The 27290-nt window shown below is 44.1% G+C and overlaps 1 long non-coding RNA gene across 1 annotated transcript in view; it reads left to right on the forward strand.

Moving 5' to 3' along the window:
• The window catches only part of LOC127482288 (uncharacterized), a 139141-nt gene extending 128067 nt beyond the window's left edge, over window positions 1–11074 (forward strand). The window contains exon 2 of the long non-coding RNA XR_007908485.1: window positions 10606–11074. This is a non-coding gene — a long non-coding RNA (uncharacterized LOC127482288). The remainder of the gene's footprint in view (window positions 1–10605) is intronic.
• The last annotated feature ends 16216 nt before the right edge of the window (window positions 11075–27290 follow it).

Consider the following 27290-nt stretch of genomic DNA (forward strand, 5'->3'; position numbering starts at 1 on the left):
CTTTTGCAACAGAGACGGGTTTGCTCAGTAGATAGCTGCTCGTAAGTAGCTTGCTTGGGTTTTGGGGAAGCAAGCTTAAATTGGCGTTTTGCTTGGGTAGTTCTGGCTAAATCATGATGCAAAAGGTACAAGGGTTGGTCTTTGCTATTTATTGCTTGGTTTGTCATTACTATTTCATTCTTCCCTTACGGTACATGATCTCTATTGCGTCTTGAGTTTACCTTTCTATCGCCTAGACTAGGTTGAGTGAGAGAATGTTTTGATTTAATGGGTAGTATTAACTTAGTTTCTATGTAATCTGGTAGAAGAGCTAGAGTTAGGCTTCAAGGCGATCTGATATGGAACAGATATCTTTCAGGTGTAAGCTGAATGCTTTAGTTATAGCTACGTCTTGGTAGACTAAGTGCACCTTCCGGTACACTTCCCTTGTTACGACCTGCCTCATCTCTAGCTTAGGGGTTTATTATAAATAAAATTAATCCTAGCTTGTGAGGAGGGTGACGGGCGGTATGTACGTGCTTCAGAGCCAGCTTAAAGGAGGCATTATTATCCTGCTTTACTGCTAAATCCGCCTTTTAGGAGTGATTTCACACTCCTTGTCGTGAGGTATTCTATGCTAGAAAATGTAGCCCATTTCTACCATCTCATGAGCTATACCTTGACCTGTCTTATTAGTGGGATGTTGCTGTTGTGCCCACTGTTAAACCCTCAGTTTAGGGGTGGGCTGACGACGGTGGTATATAGGCTGATTTGGCAAGGGATGGTTGGGTGTATCGTGGGTTCTCGGTTATAGAACAGGCTCCTCTAGGTGGGTTTGGAGCACCGCCAAGTCCTTAGAGTTTTAAGCGTTTGTGCTCGTAGTTCTCAGGCGGATGCTTAAGTGGTGAAAGCATCGGGATTTAGGGCCAGGCATAGTGGGGTATCTAATCCCAGTTTGTGTCCTGGCTTTCGTGGAGTTTTGTTGATCATGAAGCTAAGATCATTTCTATGGGAGTATTGGATGCATCTTGTGCTTATAACAGCTTGGTTACATTTCAGTCTTAGTTGAAGTGATAATGAAAAACCACTCTTTACGCCGTATAAAGTTAATTTGGGTTTCTTGTGTGACCGTGGTGGCTGGCACAAGATTTACCAACCCTGGTAAGTTGCTTTAACTAAGTCAAGTTTACACTTATTGCTTAATATTAATTACTGCTGAAAACCCGTGGGGGTGTGGCTAGGCAAGGCGTTTTGGGCTACAATTGGAGTGGTGTGCCTGATGCCTGCTCCTGCTGTCTTTTTAAGGTGCTGAGGGCATTTTCACTGGGATGCGGATACTTGCATGTATATATTTGGCAAGAACTAACTGTAAGGTTAGGACTAAGTCTTTTTTGTCCTTGGGTATGTGTAATAGCCGTTTTAACATCTTCAGTGTTATGCTTTATTGTAAGCTACAAGGACTAAGGCTGTTATAGGCATAGTGATTATTATTTGGGCTTGTTTTAGTTGTAGTAATAGTTGCTATTGATTTAGGATTTGTTTAGTGGTTGGAGAAGTAGTTCTAGTGGATAACAAGAATGTGTTGTTGAGAAGTTAGAAGAGTAGAAAGGGGCAGGATTGTAGTGTTGTGGGCGGGTTTGTTAAGGTTTTATGTTCTTGTAGTTGAAATTACAACGATGGTTTTTCAGGCCAAAGGTCTTGGATAGAGGCCAAGCAGGAATTGTTATGACGTACGTACTTTATACTATTTTTAAGTGTTAGTTTTATTTTGGGAGGACTAGCAGTTGCTTCCAATCCTTCTCCATACTATGCAGTAGTGGGGTTAGTGTTGGCGTCTATTGTAGGGTGTGGATGGTTAATGAGTTTGGGGGTGTCCTTTGTATCACTAGTGTTATTTCTGGTATATTTAGGTGGGACGTTAGTGGGTTTTGTGTATTCGGTTTCATTGGCAGCAGATCCATTTCCTGAGACCTGAGGGGACTGGCAGGTTGTTGGGTATGGTGCTGGGTTAGTTTTAGTGTTGGGGGGTGGGGTGTTTATTATAGGGCTATCTGAGTTAGAGTGGTTGGGGATAAACACGGTGGATAGTGGGGGTGTTTTATCTATTCGGTTGGATTTTGAGGGAGCGGCTATGTTTTATTCTTGGGGGGTGGGACAATTTTTAATTGCGGGCTCGGTCTGTTGCTGACGTTGTTTGTTGTGCTAGAACTTGTACGAGGGTTGTCTCGTGGGGCAATTCGGGTGGTTTAAGGAGATGTGGTTCAGAGAATAGTTTAATGAAAATGCCAGCTTTGGGAGTTGGTGATAAAGGTTTGATTCCTTTTTTTCTGAAGGGTTGGAAAAAAGTTTGGGACCAACTGTTCAAGGTGTATGTGGGTGGAATATTAGTTAGAGTAGTGGGGGCGATTAATTGGGGAGGTAAGAGGGTGAAAGGAAATGAGGGGGTAGATTAAAGTGTAAACAAACAAATGAAGAAATGAATGATGAAAGGAAATGATGGGGTAGATTAAAGTGTAAACAAACAAATGAAGAAATGAATGATGAAAGGAAATGATGGGGTAGATTAAAGTGTAAACAAACAAATGAAGAAATGAATGATGAAAGGAAATGATGGGGTAGATTAAAGTGTGTTAAAAAAATTTAACAAATTGATGATGCAAATGTCTGAATTGGAAAATTAGGGGAATGGAAAGTTTGCAAAATTTGAAATTTTTGTTAAAAAATTTAAAAACAAAAATTAATGATGAATAGAGGGAAAGTCCCTAGATCATTGCAAAAAATGACAAAATTTTTGTAATTTTTTGTGAAATTGACGACAAAAAATATGTCTGGCGTGCATTAATTAAATTGCAACTTGATGAGAGACGTAATGGAAAAACCAAGCCAACAGCACGTGACAGTGCATCAGTGCAACAGTATGAGACCGAATAACACTTGAAACCATATCATTAATTTTTACGCAAAAGTGAGAAAACCGCTCTCCGACCATAAGGGGTCCATGTCAACCATTAATGGGAGCCCCCTGGCGGAGCACTCTGAAGGGTTTATTGAGATCTACCCCCAAAAAAAAACCCAAAAGTTTAGAAGAGAGAAAATGCCTTGATCATGAGGTCCAGGTTGGCCGAACATCCCCAACCATTAGTAACAGAGCGCAAGTTTAGGAAAATTAAGCAAGTTATGGCCCTGACCGAGGAACCAGAGGCGACAAAGAGCAAGTTATGAGAGTGGGTTATTGGTGGAAAGGGAAAGAATACACCTGAAGCTGGACATGATAAACATTACTAGCGCCGGGTTGCTGGTTTCTCGTGAGGAGTACGACTAATAAATAACCCAGCACTTCTTGGTTGGTACATAGAGCAAGGTTAAGTGGTGAGTGGTCCATGGACCATGGATTTTAGGTTCTGTGACGTTCCTCGTATTGAGAAGGATTTTATGCAAAAATTAGCAGCCTTAGGTTTTAGTTCATTTGGCGGGATTATTCCTAGACCATGACATGTTATGTCCTTGTGTGGGAATGTGCCTAGATCTGTGAATGACAAGTTTTGGATTGTATGGGAGATAGTATGGAAATTTGGATGGTTTTTGCAATAATAGTATGTCAGATTTTCCTACATGCATGTTATGTCTAATGTGGTGGAGGATGCTATGCAAAGTAATACATACCGTAGGGTATGGGGGGAGGGGGGGACCCCTCCCCTTGATGTACGTGTTGATTGGAAAGTTGGGGGGTGCTTGGATATTTTTTGGAAAACTCTAAGAAGGGGGCGGCCTTCAGTCTTTGGTTTACAAGACCAACGTTTTTTATAAACTATTAGAGTGGTTAGAGGTTGAGTATCTTTTTTTCTAGGAGACTAGTAATGGGGAATAAGATGAGAATGATTGTGAAGTAGGTAGTTGAGGCGAGTTGTCCGATGATAATAAATGGATGTTCGACTGGTTGGCTACCGATTCATGTAAGGATTAAAAGATTTGTTACTAGGATTCAGAATAGAAGTTGGGAGAGAGGTCGGAAGGTTATAGTTCGTTGCTTTGATATGTGGAGGAATGGGGCTAGAAATAGAATTAAGACGGAGGCGGCTAGGGCTAGGACTCCTCCTAATTTGTTGGGGATTGATCGTAGGATGGCATATGCAAATAGGAAGTACCACTCAGGTTTAATGTGGGGAGGTGTTACTAATGGGTTTGCAGGTGTAAAATTTTCTGGATCTCCTAAGAGGTTGGGTGAGAATATGGTAAGTGTTATTAGAGGAATGAGGAGGAACAAAAGGCCTAGAATATCTTTTATTGAGAAATAGGGGTGGAATGGGATTTTGTCGCAGTCTGAATAAATACCTAGGGGGTTGTTTGAGCCTGTTTTGTGTAAGAAAGTTAAGTGGATGAGGGTGAGAGCTGCAATTAAGAATGGGAGGAGGAAGTGGAGGGCAAAGAACCGGGTAAGTGTAGGGTTGTCAACTGAGAATCCTCCTCAAGCTCATTCTACAAGTGTTTGGCCAATGTAAGGAATTGCTGAGAATAGGTTAGTAATTACTGTAGCGCCTCAGAATGATATTTGGCCTCATGGGAGGACATATCCTATGAAGGCAGTTGCTATTAGAGTTAAGAGGAGAATAACTCCTGTGTTTCAGGTTTCTTTATATAGGTAGGAACCATAGTAGAATCCTCGTCCAATGTGTAGGTAAATGCATATGAAGAAGAAGGAGGCGCCGTTTGCATGGAGGTTTCGGATTAGTTAGCCGAATTGAACATTTCGGCATGTATGGGCGACGGACCTGAATGCCAGGGTAATATCCACTGTATAATGTATTGCTAGTAGGAGGCCAGTGGTGATTTGGATTGTTAGACAGATGCCAAGAAGAGATCCAAAGTTTCATCAGGCGGAAATGTTTGGTGGTGTTGGGAGGTCAGTTAAAGAATTGTTGATTATTTTTAGAAGGGGGTGATGTTTTCGTAAGTTAGGGGCCATTAATCCTTAGTTCTGTGTAAATAAGATTATAATTAAGATAGATAGAGCGAAGGATCCTAGATAGGTTTTGATTAGTCCGGAGTGTAGAGTAGTTGAGATTTTGGATGCTTTGAGTTGAAGGGTCGCTAGTCCTTCTGGGTCTATTTTTTTATATCAGGATAGGTTGATTAAATGGGATGCAATGTTCTGGCCGTTGTTTAGGAGTTTAGTAGAGCTGAGGCGGTGTATAAGGGGGTTAAAATATCCTAGAGTGCTGGAGAAGTTTATAGTGATATTTTGTTTGGGGACAGAGAAGGTATGTGTGAGTTTTGATAGTTCTAATGCCAGAATGATGCCTAATGTTGTAATAATGATAGCAGTGGTTTTTGTGACCAGTGGTATGGTTATAGGAGGGGTTTTTGTAGGGGAGATATAAGAGGTAATTAATGGACCAGCTATAATACTTCTGAGAGCGAGACGAGTAATTGGGTTTGTGACTGCTGGGTTGTTTTCATTGATGGGAGTAATGGAGGGAATCCGGGTGTAGTCAGTTTGTACTAGTAGGGCTATAGGTAGGCTGTAAGTTGCAGTAAAAGCTGTAGCTACGAGGGTTAGGAGGAGTGCTCAGGTGTTTAGATAGGAGGTGTTAAGACTTTGGATAATGAGATCTTTTGAGTAAAACCCTGCTAAAAATGGTGTTCCTATGAGAGCTAAATTTCCGATTGTCAGGCATGAGGTAGTTGTAGGGAGTAGTTTCTGTAATCCTCCTATTTTTCGAATGTCTTGTTCACCGTTAAGGCTGTGAATGATAGACCCAGAGCAAAGGAAGAGTATGGCTTTAAAGAATGCATGCGTAGAGATGTGTAGGAAGGCTAGTTGAGGTAGATTTAGGCCAATAGTGACTATTATTAGTCCTAGTTGGCTGGATGTAGAGAAAGCAATAATTTTTTTGATGTCGTTTTGGGTAAGAGCTCATGTAGCGGCAAATAGGGTGGATAGGGCACCTATACAAAGGCACATAGTTAGGGCAATTTGGTTGTTACATAATATGTGGTGAGTGCGAATAAGTAGAAAGATTCCGGCAACTACTATTGTGCTGGAATGGAGTAGGGCAGATACAGGGGTTGGCCCTTCTATAGCTGTTGGGAGTCATGGATGCAGGCCAAATTGGGTGGATTTACCTGTGGCGGCTAGGATGAGCCCTAAGAGAGGGAGAAGGGATATTTGGTTTGGGGAGGATTGCTGTTGAATTTCTCAAGTGTTTATTGAGGATGCTAGTCATGCTATGCAGAGGATTAGTCCAATATCCCCAATACGGTTGTAAAGTACGGCTTGAAGTGCAGCGGTGTTGGCTTCTGCTCGACCGTGTCACCATCCAATCAGGAGGAAGGATATAATTCCGACTCCCTCTCAGTCGATAAATAAGAGGAATATGTTATTAGCGATGATTAGGATGAGTATTGCAATGAGAAAGATTAGAAGGTAAAGAGAGAATTTTGTGGTGTGGGGTTCTGAGGCTATATATCATGTTGTAAATTGAAGAATAGATCATGTTACGAATAGTGCAATAGGAAAAAACGTTAAGGAGTATTGGTCTATTTTAAGGCTAAAAGGGATTTTGAAGTTCGCAATAAATTTTCATTCTCAATAGAAAGTGGTATTTTCCATATTTAAGTAGATGGAGAGGATTATGGGAATTAAACTAACTATGAAGGAAGTTTTAACAGTGTGTATGATGGTTGTTGGAGAGTTTAGGTAGTTTTTGGATAGGAGGGGGAGTAGGATGGGTATAGAGAGGGTAGCCAGGGTCAAGAATATAGAGGTGTTGAGGATTAATGGGAAGTCCATTACTTTTCCTTGGACTTGCACCAAGATGAATGGCTCCTAAGACCAGTGGATTGCTATTATCCTTTAAAAGTAAGGGGGCTGAGGTCTTACGCTCAGATGCAAGAGTTAGCAGTTCTTGTTGGTTAAACCTCCCCTCGGCAGGCAAGAAGAGTTTAACTTCTATTTTTAGGATCACAGTCTAATGTTTGGTTTAAAACTATGCTTGCATGTGGGAATTCCTGAGATTAGCTCTGGTTTTAGGATGAGGAGGAGGGAGGGTAGGATATGAAGTGTTGTAAGGAGATGTTCTCGTGTATTTGAATTTTGGGTGGTTGTAATATAGGTTGGAGTTGGACCTCGTTGGGTTATAAGGAGTATGTAGACTGTATAGGCTGCAGTTAGTAGAGTTGCGGCTCCGGTAAGGATAATGGTGAAGGTAGATCAGTTGAAGAGTGCAATTATGATAGTTAATTCAGCTATCAAGTTAGTGGTAGGAGGAAGGGCTATGTTTGTTAGGTTGGCTAGGAGCCATCAGATTCCTGTTAGAGGTAAAAGGGGTTGTAGGCCTCGTGTTAGAAGGAGAGTATGACTATGTATGCGTTCCTAGTTTGTATTAGCTAGGCAAAATAGTATGGAAGAGGTGAGTCCATGTGAAATCATTAGGATTATGGCCCCTGAAAAGGATCAGTGGGTTTGGATTATTGTTGCGGCAATGACTAGACCTATGTGGCTTACTGAGGAGTAGGCGATTAATGACTTAAGGTCGATTTGGCGTAGGGAGATGGAGCTTGTTATTAGTGCCCCTCATAAGGCTAGGGTTAAAAATGGGTAGTAGAGGTAGTCTAATAGGGAGTTTGTAATTATTGAGGTACGCATAATGCTGTATCCCCCAAGTTTGAGGAGGAGCGCAGCGAGAAGTATGGATCCTGCGATTGGTGCCTCTACGTGGGCTTTTGGGAGTCATAGGTGTAGTCCGTAAAGGGGAGCTTTCACTATGAAAGCGAGCAATAGGGCTAGACTTGATATGAGGCCTGTTCAGGAGTTTGTAAGAGATGAGTGTGAAAGTTTTATTATAGTGATGTGTATAGTTCCTGTTTGAGTGTGAAGATAGAGGATCACTACTAATAGGGGAAGAGAACTAATTAGTGTATAAAATAAGAGGTAGATTCCAGCACTTAAACGTTCTGGTTGGCTACCCCATTGTGTGATTAGAATTAGGGTAGGGATTAGGGTAGCTTCGAATGCGATATAAAATAATATCAGTTCTAAGGCTGAGAAGGCCAAGATAATGAATGGTTGGGTGAGGATTATGGTTATGGTAAAAATATATTTTCGTGTGGGAGGTTCTTGTTGAAGGTGATTTTGGCTTGCCAGGATTATAAGAGGTAGAAGTCAACAAGATAGAACTAATAAGGGGGATGAAATTTGATCAGTTCCAAGTCATGGTGATAGGTTTTTGCTAGGGTAATAGGTTGAAAGAAGTCATTGTAAGCTAGCGGTTGCAATTAAGAGGCTGTGCCAGGTGACATTGAGTCATAGGAATTTTGGAGGAGATAGGAGGGTTATGGGGAGTAATATGACTGTGGGGAGAATAATTTTTAACATTGTAGAAGGTTTAGATTGTGTAAATGATCCGATCCGTGAGTTCGGGTGGAAGCTACTAGGACTGCTAGACCGGTGCCTGCTTCACAGGCTGAGAATGCTAACATAAGAATGGGGATTAAGGTGGGGGATGTTGTTTGGGTTTGAATAGGTCATATGGAGAGGGCAATGTATATTGATAGTATTATGCTTTCTAAGCATAGCAGGGCAGAAATTAGGTGTATTTGGTGAAAGGCTAGTCCTAGACTACTTAGGGTGAAGGCAGAGTAGAAGCTTAAATGCAGAAAGGTCATTGAGAAAGTCACGGGGTAGGACTGTGGTTTGTTGAGCCGAAATCAACTGTCTTTGCTAGACTAACTTTCTGAAGTTATTCTGCTCCTTCTAAGCCCCCTTGAATTCATTCATAAATTAGCCCTAGTGCGAGGAGGAGAATGACTGTGGAGGTTCATGTTAAGGTAGTGAGGGGGGAGAGGAGTTGAGTAGCCCATGGGAGGGGCAGTAGGAGGGCAATTTCTAGGTCGAACAAGAGGAATAAGATTGCGACAAGGAAGAATCGGATTGAAAATGGGAGGCGGGCAGAGCCCAGTGGGTCAAAGCCACATTCGTATGGGGATAATTTTTCTGAATCTGGATTTATTTGAGCTAATCAAAGGTTTAGTGAAGTTAAGATAATACATAGTGATAGAGAAATTGTGAATATAAAGAGGATGATGTTAATTGCCTTTCTCTGGTTTTGATCCAGATTTTAGAGATTGGAAGTCAATTGTAATTAATATACTAGAAGGGCAAGATCCTCATCAATAGATTGTTATGTAGAGGAACAGTCAGATAATGTCAACAAAATGTCAGTATCAGGCCGCTGCTTCAAAGCCAAAGTGGTGGTTGGATGTGAAGTGGAATTTTACGAGGCGGAGGAGGCAAATCAAGAGGAAGGAGGATCCAATGATTACGTGGAGACCATGAAATCCTGTGGCGACAAAAAAGGTTGATCCATAGACTCCGTTGGCAATTGAGAATGGAGCTTCATAATATTCTATTGCTTGAAGTGCTGTAAAGTAGAATCCTAATAGGACGGTTATAAGTAGGGCTTGGGTAGCTTGGTTCCGATTGCCCTCTGTAATGCTGTGATGTGCTCATGTGACAGTGACTCCTGAGGCTAGGAGGATAGCAGTGTTTAGTAGGGGGACTTCTATTGGATTGAGAGGTTTGATTCCTATAGGAGGTCATTGTCCTCCGAGTTCTGGAGTGGGGACTAAGCTGGAGTGGAAGAATGTTCAGAAGAATCCTAGGAAGAAGAATGCTTCAGATGTAATAAATAAAATTATTCCGTAACGTAAGCCCTTTTGGACTGTAGGGGTATGGTGGCCTTGGAATGTGCTTTCTTGTACGATGTCACGTCATCATTGGAGTATCACTAGGATTATAGAGAGTAGGCCTAGGAGTAAGAGTTGAATAGAGTTGTGGTGAAATCATATGGCTAACCCAGAGGTAGTGAGGAGGGCGGCTGCTGCTCCAAAATTGGGTCAAGGGCTTGGGTCTACTATGTGAAATGAGTGGGCTTGGTGTGTCATTAAGGGTTAAATGTTTTCTTGTAAGTAAAGGTTTAGAAGAACTACAAAGACATACGCTTGGATTATTGCCACGGCCACTTCTAGAATTGTTAAGAGGAGTAGAATTGTTCTAGTTAGAAGGGACACGGTAGGTATAATGGGAAGGAGGACGGTAGTGGCTGTTGAAATGAGTTGGATGAGCAGGTGTCCTGCTGTGAGGTTGACTGTGAGGCGAACTCCTAAGGTTAAAGGGCGAATGAGAAGGCTTGTTGTTTCAATTATGATGAGGGCAGGAATTAGAGGTGTTGGGGTGCCTTCTGGTAGGAGGTGTCCAAGGGAAGCTAAAGGTTGGTTTCGTAGGCCTGTTAGCAGGGTGGCAAGTCATAGAGGGAAGGCGAGGGCTAGGTTTATTGATAGTTGGGTAGTAGGTGTGAATGTGTAAGGTAGGAGGCCTAATAGGTTAATTGTTAGAAGTATAATTATGAGTGATGATAGGATTAGGGCTCATTTATGGCCTTTTTTGTTTAATGGGGTTATTAGTTGTTCTGTGATTCAATGGAGAAATCAGAGTTGAAGAGTTGAAAGACGATTTGTAACTCATCGATTGCCAGGAGAAGGAAGTAATAGGGTTGGGAATAACAGTGAGATGAGGATAAGGGGGATTCCGAGGAGGGTTGGGCTTATGAATTGATCAAAGAAGTTTAGGTTCATGGTCAGTTTCAGGAATGGGTTTTTATAGTGGGTAGTGTTTTGTTGGAGGGTGAGTTAGTTGGGGTAAATAGTAAGAGTTTAGGTTGAAGGATAAGAGAAAAAGTGAATCATGAAGTTAGTATGATAAAAAGTCAAGGTGCGGGGTTTAGTTGGGGCATGTCATTAAGGAGGGTGAATAATCCTCTTTCTCTAGCTTAAAAGGCTAGTGCTGGTTCATAGCTTCTTAATGATTAGGATGTTAGAAGTGAAGATCAGTTTTCGAAGTGTGTTAGAGGGGCTGATTCTACTACGATAGGTATGAAGCTGTGGTTGACTCCACAGATTTCTGAGCTCTGACCATAGAAGATTCCAGGACGGGTTGTGATAAAGGAAGTTTGGTTCAGTCGTCCTGGAATTGCATCGGTTTTTACACCAAGGCTAGGAACAGCTCAGGAGTGGAGAAAGTCATCAGCTGTAACAATAATTCGAATCGGGGATTCTATTGGAATGACGATGCGGTTATCAACTTCTAGGAGGCAGAAATGACCGAGTGGTAGATCCATAGTTGGTAGTATGTAAGAGTCAAAAGATAAATCTTTAAAGTCTGTATATTCGTAGGATCAGTATCATTGGTGGCCAATAGCTTTGAGGGTGAGGTCAGGCTCATCGATTTCGTCTATCATGTAGAGGATTTGAAGGGATGGGAGGGCTAGTATAATTAGGACAATGGCAGGTAAGATTGTTCAGACAAGTTCTACTTCTTGTGCGTCGGTGGTGTTGGAGGATAGTTTTTCTATAAGTATAAGAGCTAGTAAACACAGGACTAGGCTACAAATGGCTAGTGCGACTATTCGGGCGTGGTCGTGAAATTCAATAAGTTCTTCTATAATAGGGGATGAAGCGTCTTGAAAACCAAATTGAGAGTGGTTGGCCATGGAGTTGGGATGGGATGTACTGGGTTTTCACCTGTGATTTAGTCTTGACAAGACTATGTAATGATTTTACTAACAACCCATAAGAAAGAAGCATGAGTGGTTTGATGCGGTTGGCTTGAAACCAGCTTATGAGGGTTCGATTCCTTCCTTTCTTGTACTTGGACAAAAGCTGGTTCTTCAAAGGTATGGTAGGGAGGAGGGCAGCCGTGAATTCATTCAATGTTTGTGGAGGTAAGTTCTGGTTGCACTACTTTCCGTTTGGATGCGAAGGCTTCTCAGATAATGAACATTAGTATAATTACAGCTACTATGGAGATGAGGGAGCCGATGGAGGATAGGGTGTTTCATAGGGTATAAGCATCTGGGTAGTCTGAGTATCGTCGTGGTATACCAGCTAGGCCTAGGAAATGTTGTGGGAAGAATGTTAGGTTGACCCCAAAGAATATTACTCCAAAGTGGGCTTTAGCTCACGTAGAGTGAAGGGTGTAGCCAGTGAACAGTGGGAATCAATGTGTGAAGCCAGCAAAAATGGCGAATACTGCCCCCATAGATAATACATAGTGGAAATGTGCAACTATGTAGTAGGTGTCGTGCAGGGCGATGTCTAGGGAGGAGTTGGCAAGAACGATGCCTGTTAGTCCACCAATGGTGAAGAGGAAAATAAAGCCTAGGGCTCATAGTATGGGCGGGTCTCATTTGATTGTTCCACCGTGTAGGGTTGCTAGTCAGCTGAAGACTTTAATGCCAGTGGGGATTGCAATAATTATGGTGGCGGATGTGAAGTAAGCTCGGGTATCTACGTCCATTCCAACTGTAAATATGTGGTGAGCTCATACGATAAAACCCAAGAAACCAATGGATAATATGGCTCAGACTATGCCTATGTAGCCAAAGGGTTCTTTTTTACCGGCGTAGTAGGCTACAACATGGGAAATAATTCCGAATCCTGGTAGGATAAGGATGTAGACTTCTGGATGGCCAAAAAACCAGAATAAGTGTTGATATAAAATTGGGTCTCCGCCTCCTGCGGGGTCAAAGAATGTAGTGTTTAGGTTTCGATCTGTTAGAAGCATTGTAATGCCAGCAGCGAGGACTGGTAGGGAGAGGAGAAGTAGAACTGCAGTAATTAGGACGGATCAAACGAATAGAGGGGTTTGGTATTGTGAGAGAGCAGGTGGTTTTATATTGATTGCTGTGGTGATAAAGTTGATTGCCCCAAGGATGGATGAGACACCTGCCAGGTGAAGGGAGAAGATGGCAAGGTCTACTGATGCACCGGCGTGGGCTAGATTTCCGGCTAGGGGTGGGTATACTATTCATCCTGTTCCGGCCCCGGCTTCTACTGTAGAAGATGCTAGAAGAAGTAGGAAGGATGGAGGAAGTAATCAGAAGCTCATGTTATTTATTCATGGAAATGCTATGTTGGGGGCACCAATTATTAATGGTACTAATCAGTTACCAAACCCTCCGATTATAATAGGCATTACTATAAAGAAAATTATAACGAAGGCATGTGCGGTGACGATTACATTGTAAATTTGGTCATCACCTAAAAGGGTGCCTGGCTGTCCTAGTTCTGCTCGAATGAGGAGACTAAGGGCTGTGCCGATTATACCAGCTCATGCGCCAAAAATAAGGTAAAGTGTGCCGATATCTTTGTGGTTAGTGGAAAATAGTCAACGGTTGATGAAAGTCATAAGTAAGATGGCTGAGTGTAGAAGGGTTAGGCTGTAGTCCTTTTTACAGAGGTTTGATTCCTCTTCTTATCGATTCTGTAGTGAAGTTCATGTTGAGTTGCAAGTTCATTGATGTGCATTAAACATGCGCCGGGATCTAGTAGACAGAAGCCTGTTGGTTGGGGCATTTAGCTGTTAACTAAAATTTTATGGGATCAAAGCCCATCTGTCTAGGGGGAGGTTCTAGCTTAATTAAAGCATCTGAGTTGCATTCAGGAGATGCAGGTTAGTATCCTGTGTACCTCAACAGAAACTAAGAGGGATTAGCCCTTGTTTAAGGCTTTGAAGGCCTTCGGTTTAAATAACCTAAGTTTCTAAGGGATTGCGAGTACTATGGGAGATAGTGGTAGGAGTATAATTGATAAGGAGGTAAAGGCTGTGGTTAGGGTGTTAGTTGGTTTGTTAGTTTGTCATTGTTTTATGTAGTTAGTGAAGTTTGGGGGTAGTGTGATGGTTGCACAGTAGGCCAGTCGTAGGTAGAAGAAAAGTCCAAGTAAAGAGAGTAGGGTAATAGCTGTGGCTACTACTGTTAGTTCTTGTTTTGTGAGCTCTTGAATAATTAACCATTTGGGTAGGAATCCCGTTAGGGGAGGAAGACCTGCAAGGGAGAGGAGAGTGAGCATAAGGATTGTGGTTAGTGATGGAATTTTGGTTCATGTGGATATAACAGTGGATAGTTTTAGGGTATTGGTTGTGTTAAGGATGAAGAAGATGGCGGAAGTTGTTACAGTATATAGATAGAACGTAATTAAAGTCAGATTGGGGTTATAGTTGAGAATAATAGTTATTCATCCTAGGTGTGCGATAGATGAGAAATAAAAAGATTTTCTCTCTACTTCCTGGCCACTTCATGGGAAGCAGGGCTTCATCACACAGAGAAGCCGCTCAGAAGGCATGTATTGTAAAAAAATGGATTTTCCCCCTTTCCTGTTCCTTTCCTGAGTTCTTGTAGCTGAGCTGATGCCATATATTCTGCAATGTCCCTTTGGTCCATTTGGCTCAACTGACCTGTCTGTATCGCCTCCCATGATCTTGCCCCCGATTCAGGGGACGAAGCTGACAATGCAGATGCTGCACCAGCCCTGCTCAGCAGTTGCCAAAGCACTGGTGTGATTAACCCCTTTGTAACTCCCAATGCAAAGCACAGCACTGTGACGCCTGCAGTGAGAAAATGAACTCCAGCTCAGACAGACCCAACACATGTGGGATTCTGAAATGTCTCAGGGTTCCTTTGGTTCCACGATGCCCCTCTCAGACCTGGCAGTAGAAAAATAAATCAAAAAATTGAGAAGAAATCATCTTAAAGTCATGCTAAGCCTGTCTTCTACAGTCCAGAATCTATATATGTGTGACTGCAGATACTTGGGATGAGGGTAGATGCTCAGAGGAATTCATGGGTTTGATCTAGGAAACCTGTCCCAAAGTTTTCACTGCCTTTTCCTCCTTGGACATTTCCTGATGCCCGGAGGAAGCTCATGTCCAACAGCAGCAGGCGACCCTTGTATAACAAGGAATGAATGATGCTCCTCGTGCGGTGGTGAGACAAAGAGTTTATTCAAAATTCCCACTCTTAAATCCCTGCGTACCATGTGACTTCTTCAGCCAATAGAGTTATATGTGACTGCGCATGTCCCCTCGGGCCCATCGCCCTGGCACATCCCCTGTGCATCCAGACACACCTCCCACATATCCCCTCTCTCTAATATCTTAAAGAAGTCACAAAAAGCAGTGCAAAAAACAGTGCAAACAACCAGAACATTGTAAACTACCAAGCTTCGCAGCGACCCAGCGCATTGCTTCGCTTAGCTTCTTAACTCTAATATAAACCTTTTAAAACCTTATATTCCTTTAGGGTAGTGCAACTTGGATAATTATTTTATTAACTTGGGGCCTTTAGCCCAACTGTGTGTAAACTATAACTTTTATTAATCTGAGGGTTTTTTAATAACTGGGGATTTCAAACTTTATTCAAGAAACAGGGTAAGCATATCAAAACTCAATTCTTTCAAGGTGACCTTGTGGTGTAGGTAATGTGGTCTTGTGAGGTATTCTGTGTTTTTATGTTTTCCAGTCACACAACTCTCTTATTCATTCACTCATCTCACACACGACGGCCGTCATCATTCACGCATACACATACACACACCAATATTTGCAGTTTGCTTGTCACCACATTGGTCATTAATATAAACTGAAACATAACATAACTGTTTTTAAACTCCTGAGTTATCTGGTTCCTGCAGTTGTGATTGGGTATCCAAATAGGGCTTTACACACCTGGAGGGAATCCACTTCAGTTCTTTTCCTGTTGCCACACAAGCGTAACCTCTCCCCCAAGTCAGAAGATCTAAAGGTCCTGTCCATTGTCCCGAGATCAAATCTTTTACCATGACTAATGGCCTGGGAGAGGCAAACGCCTGAGATTTGTGCTGCTTCTCATATCTGCTTCTTTCAGCACTGTCACAATTTAAAAAATTGATAACATATGTGGCTTTCCACAAACGTTCTTGCGGACTGTATAGCTTCTCCCCCCCTCTTTGTTTTATTAGCATCTCTTTCAGTGTGCGGTGTGCCCTTTCTACAATTGCTTGTCCCGTAGGTGAGTGTGGAATTCCTGTAATATGTGAAATTCCCCATTCTGATAGGAAATTCCTTACCTTTTCAGAGACGTATGCTGGTCCGTTATCGGTCTTAATCTGTTGTGGAGTGCCAAGGGTAGCAAAACAGCTTAGCCAGTGTCTTATTACATCCTTGGCTTTCTCACCTGTGTGTGCTGTAGCAGTGATGTACTGTGAATGTGTGTCTACAGTTACATGTACATATTTCAAGGGGCCAAATTCTGGGATGTGTGTAACATCTGTTTGCCATATCTGATTGGATATTAACCCTCTGGGGTTAACACCTTCCTGAGATGGCATGGGGGTAATTTTTTGACAGTCTGGACAAGTCAATATGATATCTCGGGCCTGATTGATAGTAATTTTGAATTGTCTCTTTAGAGAGCGTGCATTCTGGTGGAAAAATGAATGGGACAATTTTGTTTGCTCAAGGGTCCTAGGTACTGTGTTGAACATTGCTGCTTTGTCAGCTTCTCGGTTCCCTTCAGCTATTGGCCCTGGCATGTCAGTGTGAGACCTGATGTGCATTATATAAAAATCAAACCTTCTGTGATTGACAAGGAACCAAATACAACGCATTTCAAACAACAAATGAGGGTTAGAAACATCCCGAAGAAATGAACATTCTAGATGTGAAACTAGCCCTGCAGCATAACAAGAATCAGTGACAATATTAACAGGTTGTTCAGAAAACTTTTCCAAGGCAATACAAATGGCAGCCAGTTCCAGAACCTGCACAGAGCATTGGTTCATGGTCTGTACTTTTTGTTCCCATTGTCCGGTATCAGGATTTATTCAAGTCACTGCAGCTTTCTGTGATCGCCCAGATGCATCTGTAAAAACTGTGAGGCCTTTTACTGGCTCACTTCTGCATCTAGTCGTGGTTCTTAAAGGCAAATTACCGATTTCTGCCCAAAGTTTGTGCTTAGGGAGATTAACTGAAATGTTACCATCAAAACCTGCTAAGGTAGCTTGGAACTCGGTGTCCTCAGCTAGCATCCAAGCTAAATTGTCTTTCGTGGTTGGAATGTAATGACCGCTGGATCCCTTCCATCTAGTTCCTGTAATCGAACTCTGCCTTTAATAACAAGCTTAGCAAAGATTTCATTAATTGTCCATACAGTTTTAGGTGGGGTGTGGGGCAGAAATAGCCATTCTAGAACCAGCAGTGGGTCCTTTTCAGTCTGGTCCCACTGGAATAAGACTGCAAATGGCTGGTACCTGCTGGGAATTAAGGCCAGGCAGATTTGCAGTTCAGGATCTCTCCTTCTGCTCTGCCTAGATTCGATCGTCTTGGCACAGATGCCTAACGCCTGTTTGGCCTCTGCTGTCAGAGCCCTATTAGACGTCAGATCAGAGAGGGTGTAGCTCCTCTGTGGTTAAGCCTAGAACAGGCCTTAACCAATTAATAGCTCCCAGGAGTTTTTGCAACTCATGTAAGGTTAAAGTGTCTTTTACCTCGAGCTGCAGCGGCTGTGGGGAAATCTGTTGTTGCGTGACTCTCCATCCAAGATAGCTCCAGGGCTGCGATCTCTGGATTTTCTCTTCTGCAACCTGTAAGCCTGCTTCTTGGACAGCATCAGTTAAAGCAGTAACAACAATTTGCAGTTCATTTTCTGTGGCCATGCTTATTAAAATATCATCCATGTATTGGTAGATTATTGCAGAGGGAAAACGTTTTCTGACGGGTTGAATAGCATTTGCAACTACTGTTTGGCATATGGTTGGACTGTTCTTCATCCCCTGAGGGAGAACAACCCAGTGCTACCTTTGCATAGGCTGTGAGTTGTTTAATGCTGGAATAGAAAATGCAAACCTTGGGGCATCCTCGGGGTGCAGGAATATGGTGAAAAAGCAGTCCTTTAAATCAATTATTGTCAGAGGCCAGTTCGCTGGGAGCATAGCAGGTGAGGGTAATCCTGGTTGCAATGCCCCCATAGACTCAATGACTGCGTTTACTGCTCTGAGATCCTGAATCATCCTCCATTTGCCAGTTTTTTTGGGAATGCAAAATACAGGAGTGTTCCAGGGACTATTTGTTGGCACAATGTGTCCTGCTTCCAATTGTTCCTCTACAAACATCTTTAAATGTTCAAGCCTTTCTTTTTTCATGGGCCATTGGTCTACCCAGACCGGCTGGTCACTTTTCCAGACCAGCTTAATCGGTGCTTGGGATGGTTGACCAATGGCCCCTATTGAAAAACCTGGTTGCTTGCAGGAGGAATTTGCATTACTGTGCCAAACTGTGAAAGTATATCACGTCCCCACAGAGAGCAAGGGATCGGGGCTATGAATGGAGCTACCTTTGCTACTTGCCCCTCTGGTCCCAAGACAGTGAGTACTTGAGCACTCTGTCTGGGTCTTTGTGTGCCTCCCACCCCTTGAATGGTTGCAGCTGGGCAAACAGTAGGCCAGTCAGGTGGCCATTCGGAGTCCTTTATGATGGAAACATCGGCTCCGGAATCCAAAAGGCCTGTAAATCGGTGCCCATTAACCTGGCACGTCATGAGCTGCTGTGCTGCTGTGATGGCTGCTGCCCAGTAAACTTGTGGTTGTCCCGTGCTGCCAAAGGCCCCTGAACCCCGCTCTCTCCCCCCCTCCCCTGCAGGCAATGTACTGTATAAGGGGATTAACTGAGCAAGCTTCTGTCCTTTCGGGATGAAGCAGGGGGGTGAAGGGGTCCATGCCATTATCAGAATCTCGCTATGAGAATCCGAGTCTATTACACCTGGCAGCACAAACAAACCCATTCTGGTGGTAGAGGACCTTCCAATCAGCAGTGCATGTACCCCTGGATTAAGGGGACCCCGATGTCCAGTCGGGATTAGCACCACCTCAGTGGAAGTTATGAGGACTGTGTCCCTGTTGGATAAGTCCAGCCCAGCGCTGGCTGATGTGGCGGGGCACAGATCGCTGGCTGGGGTGCAGGGGTACAGAGCGCTGGCTGAGCTGGGGGGGCACAAATCGCCAGCCTGTTCCCCTGTGTCGCATGTGATTGCTGTACCGGGGCGTGCGACAGCGCCCCTCGCCTCCAGTTTTTTGGCATCCTCCTTGCTTTGGGTTGCTTTCGAGGTGCCAATGCTAGAGGTTTCTGAGGGCAGTCCCTTTGGAAATGGTCAGGGGCCCCACAAATGAAACAACCATCTTTGGGTCTGGCCCCCTGCTGTGTCCTTAACTGAGTACTCAGTGCTACTGCTAGCAAATCTGATTGATGTGTTAAAGAACCCACCTCTTGGCAGGCACGAACTAATTCTGAGATACTGCAAGTTTCCCTCTTAGGAAGGGTTTGCAGAACTCTTTTACAATCCACATTAGCATTTTCGAAAGCCAGTCTTCTACTAAGGATTTCCCTGGCTTCCTCATTTTCAATCTGCCTATCCAGAGCAGATTGCAGCCGATCTAGGAATTTTGTGTAAGGTTCTGTTGGGCCCTGTATTATTTTGGTAAATGACAAGTTTGCATCTCTGTCTGATGTAGGTAATTTTCTTATTGCCCGCATGGCATGTTTTGCTATTACCTCGTATACCTCTCTATTGTAACCGGTTTGAGCATCTATGGAACGATAGTTCCCATCCCCTGTGAGTTGGTGTGCTGATACCCCTGCTTGTGGGTCATTAGCATAAGCAGAACAGATTTCTCTAAAATCGTTCAGCAATACATTGTATTGTGTGTTAGAAAGGCTTATTTGTAACAAGGTTCTCCAGTCATGAGGCATGAAGATGTATGTGGAACTTAGTGACTCTAAAAATGCAAGCATGTTAGGGGATGATACACCAGTTTCTCTCATTAACTGTCTTAGTTCTTTGGTTAGTTCATGTGGTAATGGTTGGAACCTGCGGCTTTGACATGGACCGATAATTACTGGACATGCTTGTATAACTTGTAAGTCCCCAGTACGCAATGCCTCTTCTCTGCATAAAGCCCACCTATCAATTGTACCTTCTCGGTATGTTGCTTCATCCCTTGCCGGCGGAGCTATCCCGAAATCCCCCTCCTCCTCCCCCCATTCCTCCCATTCCCCCCCCCCTGCAGCTCCGGCGAAAGCGACTGTCTGTGGGTGGGTGGTGGTGGTGGTTGGGGAGTACGGCGCGGGGGCGGGGAAGGACGGGTCGGTGTCCGAACCGCGTGGCAGGCGAGATGGTGGTGCCCGCTCCTGGGCGCGTACTCGGCGTTCATGCGCGGGATGGGTTGGCGAGTAAGCTGGGCTAGCCCCCCCACTCCCGTCACGGGACCCCCTGCTGCTGTCCCACTGACTGGAACCTCGCATCTGGGGCCCCGCTCCCTCCCGCCGGTCCGTGTCCCTTGGGCTCCCGGTTCCCTTCCCCGGAGTTGAATTGTGAACGGCTCCACCCCCTCCCCCCGCGGAGCTTTGTGAGTTCAAACTGCGGCGCGTAAAAGTGGGGCTGCTGCTTGCAGCCTGAGTGGGGGTGTATGTGTTCGTCGTTCTTTGGTGGGATCTGCTTAATGCAGTCATTATAGCTTGCCAGGCTGGGTAAGCATTGTTTGCTTGGGAATCCCCTCTCTGAGCCTTGAGTTTGATAAGATTGCCTATTTTGTCCCATATGTGAATGTTGAGGGCTACAACCAGAGGTAGTTCTGGTACGGCTGCTTTAATGAGCCGCACCAACTCTGATAATTCAACCCTTGTAACCTGAACATAGTAAGGATTCAGCAGAGCAGCCAGTGCTTCTGTGTCCTGTGATACTTCGGTAGGGAAAAAATTTCCCATGGTACCTTTGTGTCTCGGCGCTGCTGGGGTGCGCTGCTGAAGAGGGTCTGTCGGTTTGTTGATTTGTGTTGGCTCACTGTCGGTTGGGCTGTGGCGTCCCGGTGGCGGCGGCTGATGTCCCGGTGCAGGCGGCAAGCGGCAAGCGGCGGCGGCAGGCACGGGCAGCTGTAGCGACGGACGCGGGGGCTGGTTGTAGAGGCGGCGGCTTGGGGCTGCAGGGATCGGCGTGTGCGGGTTGCAAAGCGGCGAACGAAGCGGCGGCGCTGGCGGCGGCGTCTCAGTCACGTGGCGGCGGCTCGGCGTGGTCCCGGCTCCGTCTCCGCTGAGCGCGGCGTTCGCAGCGGCGGCAGCGGCGGCTCCGGGGGTTCCCGCGGTTCACTGGGCGGCGCGGGGGTCGGGGGCGCGCTGTGTCAGAAGGCGCGGCGCGGCGCCTCGGTGAAACCCACGCGGTCTGAATACGGTGCAGGGGCTTTTTGCTGGCAGTGCTTTTTAAGCACGCCGCAGGGTCAGTCAGCAGCGGTGAGCAGGCGGGGAGACACGGCCAGTTTCTGCTGGACAGAAAACTGGAGCGGGGGCTCCGCGGGGGTCAGCGGTGGCTGGGGTTACTAGGACGCGGCAGCGGCAAGCCGCTTCTTGCACATGGTCCACACAGTCGGTAGCGAAGAGTCGCTTTACCAGATGACCGACACTCAGAGGACTAACAGGCGATCTTAAGGTGCTCCGCGGCTCGTTCTCCGAGCTGCAGGCAGGCTTTCGCCCAGGGAGCAGTCTTAGACGTGCGGGGTGTGTCCCAGTCACTCACCGCTTTCGATGTTGAGTTGACCCTCTCCACTCTCTCCAGTGGCTGCTTTGACCTCTCAGTTTCTTCCTTAACTCTTTCTTCTCTTCTTCCGTGCACTATCAGAGTTACAGTCTGGAATAAATCGCCGTGTGCTACGTCTGCGTCTTCTTAGTTTAGGCAAGGTTACGCTGCGAGGATGAAAAAAGGTTAATCGTCCAAAGGCACAAGGGCCTCCTACAGCCTTTCCCGGAATACCTTTCCATGCTCTTTGTCCACAAATGAGAAACAGATCATTTGGGAGACCTATTGCATCAGATCCAGGAATAAATTGTTTTTGCAGAGTCTCATTGCACCAAGCTGATGCGTTCTGGTAAATATCTCTAAGAAAAACTGTCAACTCCTGGATATGTGCAGTTTGCTAACACGGTCTCATTATATAGAGTTCCCCACCAGTAGTTATCAATGGGTACTCCAACCAGACAGGTGCGAAAAGGACTCGTGGGAGTTACCATGGACACACATATCACGTCCATCTTCGTCACGTTGGCCAGGGTGGTCCACACATTGACATCTAAAACAGAAGTCAGCAAAGAAGCAAAGTATAGCTGATATCTTTCTGGAAGGTACAGTTGGGTCTGGAAAAGGCCCTGCTGCTCTGCACCCTCAGGGGAGAAACCAGCTCCTGGGGGCTGTTGGATTCCATCCCACCACGTGGTCCATGGTTGGACCATGACACTGGTGAATGACTCGAACAGTGTATTGATGAAGTGTCATTTCTAAAAATGTAAACAACATAACAACTGAGTAACAGTGAAAATACAGACAATAATATAATCATGTCCATCCCCAGTGAGGAGATCTAAGTGGATTACAGTGGTCATTTACTTGGAGTCAACAGTACTTGAGATAATCTTTTCCCGGTTGGCAGACCTAGTTTCCAAGTTTGGACAGGTGAACAGGTGTGTCCAATCGTATGGGCCCGGACAACACAATGAATCTCAGGAATTTCTGCAAAATAGAAAGTCTAGTACAACAGAACTTCTCATTTCAGAATTTTATAGTCTGGATTCATCTTTTATAGTATGAAGTGGTTGACTGCCAGTCACACGTTTATAGGTCTGTTAGGCGCTATCACAGGCAATGTTTATCTGGAGTTTGATGCAACACCAGACAACATCCTGGTCTCACCAACCGCTCCCACAGAAAGCTTGCACTCTCTGTACAGATTCCAGGCCTCATCGGGAGCAAACCGTCCTGCCCCAGTTTACCCCTGACTGCAGTCAATCCCCCTTCACCTCATGGAGTGATAGTACAGGTTATCTCTTGCCTCCATGCTATAAAAGAATTTTATCCATCTTCATATTAACTATACCATTGAGTGTGAAATCATTTCTGTACTTAACTAGAATATTACCAGTTCATCATAAGAAAATTGTAAACATGATGCGAGCCAGAGCCCATAGGGAGGTCCACAAACATCAGTCCTTCATTTGCAGTCTTACCAACCAGCTTTTCAACATAAGCTTTTCTTCTGCCAGGCCCAGCACCTCACACATGGTTATTTCACAATCACATATATTCTTGTATAGACTCGTAAGCCAAAAGGTTTCTGTCATTTGTTGATTCCAAATAATTCTTGCCACTTGCTGTAACACTACCGGGATGAAACACATACAAATATGAGCACTGCAAAACAATCAGTGTCTGATTTAGAATTCCCAAACCACACCGTTCTGCCTGATCTTCACAAACATCATTGGTGTGGCATGAATAGCACAGAAACAGATCATTCTATACAGTGATGACCATTAGGCTTCAGGATGTTACAAGTTTTATAGTTTTCCATTGTCTTCTTTCCCCCCTTAATGGCACGTCTGCCCCATCCCAGGAGACAAAACCAAGTACAATTGCAGTCCCTCTGCACACGGCATCACATATGTCCTTCACTTCTTGAAGCCAGGGCTTAGCTTTAGCCTTTACCTTTAACACTGCTGCCAGAACAACTTGGCAGCACACTGTTCAGGAATAATATTCCAATTCTGATTGTTACTTACCAGTAATACAAAACGAAGCATACAGATTGTTGGTGCAACTCATCTAAGAAATATAAAACTTCTTATCTCTGGAGCAGTAGATCCAGGGATCTACTGGGACACGAGACTTACTATGCAGGAAAGAATAACCAATCCATCTTGTTATTCAAGATACATGACCTGCACTGAATAGGCTAATGCAGGAGTAGTCATGGCTTTGGTAGCTATAGCCTCCCAGCCTCTGGCCAGGACATTGACATTGTTCATTACATAAATCACAACATCAGGTGTGGACAAGACACACGAGAGACAGGTACACGATAACTGAGTCATTACACCAGTTAGCAAAAGTTAGTAGACACAATTAATTACATTTAGGATATGTTTTTCTTCCATGTGATATTCGGGCTGGTCTTGTGCTGCTCAGCATTCACTGATCTCTGTCCAGAATTCTTGCCGCTCATGATAAGGTTTCATCAAACATGCTGGAAGCCAGCAGGGTCCTGTGGGAGACAAAACACAAACAACTCCCCCCTTCCAAATACTAACAACTTAATATTTACTTGAGGTATCATATTACCCCTCCTCATTACAACAGTATCAAGTTAAGGTTTTGTTCTGTGGGTGGGAGGCCTGGAAGGTCACCAAGTTGCTGCAACCTCTCTATGATCTCTTCTATGGGTGCCCCTGAGTTAGACACTAACAGTGGAATAACGTATGGTTTCCAGGGTACAGGACAGCCTTCTAACAATTTGTTTCGCGTTACTGGAATTAAAGGCTGTTGCATGTAAAGTTCAGGGCTTTGCAGCTCAATAGCTATTTTCATTTCTTCCCCCTTTAATATTTTGATTGCTTGATGCAGAGTTACCCAGGATGAACTTCCATCCTGCCATGATCCATCATTAGTAAAACGGTCACTGAGACCTTCAGCAATAACTGAAACCAAAGTTCTATCAACTCCTGGTGTTCGTCTTAAACGCCGAAGGGCATTTTGTACATATACATCATTAGTTAACCCTAAAAACTTCGTGGCATCAACATCGTCTATTATCACAGAGTCAGCCCCTTGCTCTGTGTGCCAACTCATCTGATGTTGATAACTTCTCTGAATTTTCTATAAAATCGTCCTCATCAGAATCATCACTACTACTCTATATGTTACTATCCCACTTCTCTGGATCTCAATCAGGGGAAGTGATTATAGCTCGCACCCCTGGTCCCCGATCACTTGGGTCTATTTTCCTTTGCCTGTGCCGAACAGTTCTCACAGCATATTTCTCAGCTAAAGTAACACATTTCTCTTCTACCCTGTTCTTTTAGGCCTGAAGGTCAAGTAAAGTCTGGCGTTGTACCAGCTGAGTGGCTCTTAGAGCATTCAGCTGCTCCTGCAGTTTTTTGCATTTTTCCACAGTTAACTTGTATGCAGTAAGCAGTGCACCCCCCCATTCGTCCAGCCTGTTCCAGATGACTGCTTGATTTAGTAGTAGGGGTAAACTGCTCCCAGTATTGCAATACCTCCATTGGGGTCTGCTGCCCCCAATACTCAAGAGGAATCTTTGTACATGCTTCCCACTTATTCTACAAAGTAATCTATGGCTCCTGCCCCAATTCTATTAATTCACGGGGAGGAGCTTTCTTAGGTTCATTGCCGCCTGCGGCTGACCCTCCTAACCACTTTTTCATCTTAATCTACTAATGTTCTCACTAACAGAACAATGACAAAAGATTCTCAATTTTTAAGCTAAACACAATGAGACACACTAATCCACAAACTATGGCTCTTACATCACAAACAAACCTAACTACACATACACATCAAATCTAAAATCTTTATATACCAACCACAAAATACACACTCTACAGTAACTCTAAATGAATCCTCAGAAAGACATATCTATGAGTGAAACAACAATAAAACCTAATCCACTGGGTATCTTCTAGGCTTTGATTCGCTCCACACCGAATACAATAAAAATTTAAAGTCCGATCTAACCTTATCTCCTGGCTGCCTCTACGTCCCAAGATATATTTATTACAATTAATACAACAAAGTCGTACATATAAACAACAGTTGCAAAAAAGGACAAATCTTAATTCTAGGTCTCAAGAAGTGTGGTATACTCACAATTAATTGCTCAGAACTACCTCCCATATGCAAAAAACAAACAAAGCATATAAAACACAAGCATTGCCACCCATATAGTAACTTAATCAACAAGAACAACAAAAACCACTTTAAAACAAAACAATTATAAGATATGAACCCAGACACTGGCACTCACGGCACCCACACATTGTTCACCACACACACAGGGACGTGGCTTCCCAGGCTATGCTCTCCACCTGAGAATCTCCCTTTTACACAACACACACGAGGACGCGGCTCTCCAGGCTGTGCACTCCACCTGAAGGTCTCCCACCAATACACAGGGACACGTCAGCTGAGCACTCCACCAACGAATTCCCGGGGGCACTGCTTATTCCTCCATGTATCCTGCCGACTAAGCCAATTTATGTAGCAGTACGTTCGGATACATGTCCGGAATAAAGACAAGTGCCAAAAATACTCAAGCACACAAAATACCTTTTATTACAGTGAGAATAATAATACTAGTAATAAACTTAACAAGAGGGATTAAAAACTAAAAAGAAAAAGGGATACAAAATAACTATCTTATCGGGTGGCATTAAAACAAATACTACGAACAACATTTAATACAGTATTAACTAGTGAAAAAAGGATACCAAAGAAGGATCTTAACACAATATTATGGATAACACGATATTGGTTAGTAAAAAGGGAAAACTAAAGGAAAAATACTATAAACATAAAAGGGGAATTAAAGGAACACTAAAAAGATATTAAAAAAGTTTGTTCTCTCAGTTGCTTCCTATCAAAAAACTGTGCTTACCCACACAGACAGACCAGGGCTGTCACTATCTGCAGCAGCTGGTCGGTACCCATGCTTAGCGGGCGTCCCCGTGGAGCAACACAGTCTCGGTGGTAGGATGAGTATTGCTCAACTCAGCAACTCCGACACCTCATTTTTATCAGTTCCACATTACACTACATAGGGCCAGTACGCAGTATAAGGTGATACCTGAATGGCAGCCAAACACCGCCTAATCATTACCTAATGGCTACAGTCTGCGCATGCCCTTCTTGTGGGGCAAGGGGCGAGCGACCCCTGCCCACATAATCTTCCTCCCATCGTCATCTTTCTCACCCCTATGTGTGACCTCTACCATTGTGTTTCAAGGGTAGATGTATCTATCTTGCAATATGTAGCAAAACCAAGGAAAAACTCAGCTCTGATAATAGGGAATATCAAGCTGACTTGCTAAAAAGCACAATGGACCTTACAAGCTGACTTGTTGAAAAGCACAATGGACCTTACAATTAGCTTGTGCCATGAAGTTACATTGTACCATACTCTAGCTGGTTTCACATCCTAATATGATTCCGTTCTCACGCCTCTATGCTCCATTGATCATCTAATTCAAAAGTACCCCCCTTACATACCACCGCGTGATCAATGGTAGCAAGAGGGTGATAACGAACTACTCGTGATTGTAATGCATTTAGCTTGGTGTTTATCATTCGACGTACACATGTTAGTATACAGGGAATCATACACAATATGCATGTTATTATACATCCAACTATTGACAAACCTATTAATGCTTTTCGTAACCAGGGCCATCCCCATTTCCAATCACCGAAGAGGTTCCATTCATCATGAACATGTAATTGTTGAGTAAGGGCTTTTAATTTCTGGATGCTAGCATGAACAGATTCAGAATGATCACTTAAATTCATGCAGCACATGCCCTCAAAATCTTGACAGCCATGTCCCTGGGCTAACAA

Source organism: Manacus candei, unplaced genomic scaffold (assembly GCF_025592945.1).
Source record: "Manacus candei isolate 608988 ecotype Guabito, Panama unplaced genomic scaffold, ASM2559294v1 h1tg000086l, whole genome shotgun sequence".
NCBI lineage: Eukaryota > Metazoa > Chordata > Aves > Passeriformes > Pipridae > Manacus > Manacus candei.